Genomic DNA, 3,954 nt, shown 5'->3' with positions numbered 1-3,954 from the left:
AGTTGCATTTTGAGGACCCTGTCTTGGAGCTGGTCTTTGTATGTATACCTAGGTCTAAGTAAGTCATCAGGTATAAGGTATCAGGGTCTTTACTTGAGGGATCTGGCAAAACAGGAGTATAAAAATATGAACAGAAGTGTAACCTTGGTGAACTTACTTTGGATTTTGCAATTAGGAAATGTAATCTTGGTAGACCTGTAAAGTTTGTATTCTATCATGTTTTATTTTGAATAACATGGATAGATGGGTTAGGCCATTATACTTTCTGTCCCAAATATGGTCTATGTCTTGCTGTCCAATATGGTAGCCATTAGCCACACATGGCTATTTAAATTTAAATTAAGATTCAGTAAAGTTGAAAAAAAAAAGTTCTTCATTTGCACTAGTTGCATTTCAATAGGGGCCACCATATTGGACACCATGTGTATTGAACATTTCCATCATTACTGAATGTTTTATTGAATACTGCTGATGATCAGTTATCTGAGATCATCAATTTACAACTGATGCATTTAAAATTTTTTCCTTTTTTTTGGCGTCTACTAATACACAATACCATGTTTTATAAGTAGCAAAAACCTGTTTATCAGATTCCAGGCAGTGGAGTTAATCTTTATAATTTCTTTGTGTTCACTTTTTGATGTCATTTTTGTGTCATTTTTGAATAATTTGTATTTATAAATTCCATTAAAAGCTAAAAGTATGGGTAGATATCACTGGTGCTTGCTTATATTTATAAAATGACTATTTATAATGTCACAGATATATTAGGAAGGAAAAGTCATTTATATGGAAATAGGGTAGATGTAGGTAGAAGTAGGATAGATGTAGTCAACTTTTGATTGGTTTTATTTCAATGGCCAAAATGGATTCTCCAAAGGAGTTTTTAAATTTGTTTTGTTTCCTTTCATTTTAACTGAAAGAATAGGTTTTAGGACACTGACCAAAATTTTGTTGTCATTTTGTGCACAGATTTCAGAAACCTGTAGCATAGAAGCAGTCTTCAAACCAAGGCCAGTGAAATTTGAGGCTGCCAGCACCACCTCTGTATATTTAAATATCAGTTTTCCCATTTCTGGGATATCCCATACCTGCATTCAGAGTAGACTCATGGGAGTTTCAGAGGTCATTTAGTATTAAATGTTTCATATGTACAACTTGAAGTGCTGAGTGACTTGCCCAAGAGGCATAGATGCTCAGGATCAGAGCCAGAATATGAACTCACATATAGAGACTTGTCACCTGGGGCTTTCCTCTGATTTGGTACTCATGCTTGGTACAGACTCTGCACCACACCTGGTTCCATGGTAAGAGCATTCTTGGACTGCTTTTGATATCACAACAGTTAAAAATTATTTGGCTCCTCATATTCATGTACTTTTGAGTAAAGTGAAGAGGAGAAAAACAGAACCACTTAAAAAATCCAATAAGTGATTGAACGCGGGGCTAAATATTTGGATTGCTGTCTTCTTCTCAACCCGAGCCAGGCCCACACACAAGCAACCATGTCTAAGGGACCTGCAGTTGGCATTGATCTTGGCACCACCTACTCCTGTGTGGGTGTCTTCCAGCACGGGAAAGTGGAAATAATTGCTAATGATCAGGGAAACCGGACCACCCCAAGTTATGTCGCCTTCACAGACACCGAACAATTGATCAGTGATGCTGCGAAGAACCAAGTTGCGATGAACCCCACCAACACAGTTTTTTTAATGCCAAACGCCTGATTGGACGGAGATTTGATGATGCTGTTGTCCAGTCTGATATGAAGCTTTGGCCTTTCACGGTGGTGAATGATGCTGGAAGGCCCAAGGTCCAAGTAGAATACAAGGCAGAGACAAAAAGCTTTGATCCAGAGGAGGTGTCTTCTATGGTTTTGACGAAAATGAAGGAAATCACAGAGGCTTATCTTGGGAAGACCGTTACCAATGCAGTTGTCACAGTACCTGCATACTTCAATGATTCTCAGCATCAGGCTACCAAAGATGCTGGAACTATTGCTGGTCTCAATGTACTTTGAATCATCAATGAGCCAACTGCTGCTGCTATTGCTTATGGCTTAGACAAAAATGTTGGAGCTGAAAGGAATGTGCTGATCTTTGACTTAAGAGGTGGCACTTTTGATGTGTCAATCCTTACTATTGAAGATGGGATCTTTGAGGTTAAGTCCACAGCTGGAAACACCCACTTAGGTGGAGAAGACTTTGACAACCGAATGGTCAACCATTTTATTGCAGAGTTCAAGTGCAAGCATAAGAAAGATATCAGTGAAAACAAGAGGGCAGTTCGTCGCCTCCGTACTGCTTGTGAATGTGCTAAGCGTACACTTTCTTCCAGCACCCAGGCCAGTATTGAGATTGATTCTCTGTATGAAGGAATTGACTTCTATACCTCTATCACTCATGCTCGGTTTGAAGAATTAAATGCTGACCTGTTCCGTGGCACGACCCTGTAGAGAAAGCCCTTTCGGATGCCAAGTTAGACAAGTCTCAGATCCACGATATTGTCCTGGTGGGTGGTTCTACCCGTATGGCCAAGATTCAGAAACTTCTTCAAGATTTCTTCAATGGAAAAGAACTGAATAAGAGCATCAACCCTGATGAGGCTGTTGCTTATGGTGCAGCTGTCCAGGCAGCCATCCTTTCTGGAGACAAATCTGAAAATGTTCAAGATTTGCTACTGTTGGATGTCACTCCACTTTCTCTTGGCATTGAAACTGCTGGAGGAGTCATGACTGTTCTCATCAAGCGTAATACTATCATTCCTACCAAACAGACACAGACCTTCACTACCTACTCTGACAACCAGCCTGGTGTGCTTATTCAGGTGTATGAAGGTGAGCGTGCCATGACCAAGGAAAACAATCTACTTGGAAAGTTTGAACTCACAGGCATACCTCCTGCTCCTCGTGGTGTCCCTCAGATTGAGGTCACTTTCGATATTGATGCTAATGTTATCCTCAATGTCTCTGCCGTGGATAAGAGCACAGAAAAGAGAACAAGATTACCATCACTAATGACAAGGGCCGCTTGAGCAAGGAAGATATTGAGCGCATGGTCCAGGAAGCTGAGAAGTACAAAGCTGAAGATGAGAAACAGCAGGACAAGGTGTCTTCCAAGAATTCACTTGAGTCTTATGCATTCAACATGAAAGCAACTGTTGAAGACGAAAAACTTCAGGGCAAGATAAATGATGAAAACAAACAGAAGATTCTTGACAAGTGCAATGAAATCATCAACTGGCTTGATAAGAACCAGACTGCAGAGAAGGAAGAATTTGAACACCAGCAGAAAGAGTTGGAGAAAGTCTGCAACCCCATCATCACCAAGCTGTACCAGAGTGCAGGGGGCATGCCAGGAGGAATGCCTGGAGGCTTCCCTGGTGGTGGATCTCCTCCCTCTGGTGGTGCCTCCTCTGGGCCCATCATTGAAGAGGTTGACTAAACCAATCTGAGAATAAATAGGTTGAGCATTGTACCACACACAATATTCAAAGGACCCAAATTTGTAGCAAATTCCATGGCAGTTGTAAAGTTGAGCTGCTATAGCAAAAGAACTGGGCATTCTTTTTTTCTTTTTTTAAAATTTTTTTTATTTTTTATTTTTTATAAACATATAATATATTTTTATCCCCAGAGATATAGGTCTGTGAATCGCCCAGTTTACACACTTCACAGCACTCACCAAAGCACATACCCTCCCCAATGTCCATAACCCCACCCCCCTTCTCCCAACCCCCCTCCCCCCAGCAACCCTCAGTTTGTTTTGTGAGATTAAGAGTCACTTATGGTTTGTCTCCCTCCCAATCCCATCTTGTTTCATTTATTCTTCTCCTACCCCCAGAACTGGGCATTCTTGATACTTGAATATGGAATATGTGCACAGGGAAAGTAAATAAACATTGCACTTTATAAGCACTATATTGTTAAGTGGAAAATGCAATGTCTTAAATAAA

General features: G+C 40.5%; 1 pseudogene; it reads left to right on the top strand.

Annotated features, from left to right (window-relative positions):
* The first annotated feature begins 1,445 nt into the window (after window positions 1–1,445).
* On the top strand, window positions 1,446–3,464 carry LOC116575339 (annotated as a pseudogene).
* Window positions 3,465–3,954: the final 490 nt, after the last annotated feature.

This window comes from Mustela erminea, chromosome 16, assembly GCF_009829155.1.
Source record: "Mustela erminea isolate mMusErm1 chromosome 16, mMusErm1.Pri, whole genome shotgun sequence".
Classification (NCBI taxonomy): Eukaryota; Metazoa; Chordata; class Mammalia; order Carnivora; family Mustelidae; genus Mustela; species Mustela erminea.
The sequence above is the reverse complement of the archived record's forward strand: the minus strand, read 5'-3'. Positions and strand labels throughout refer to the sequence as shown.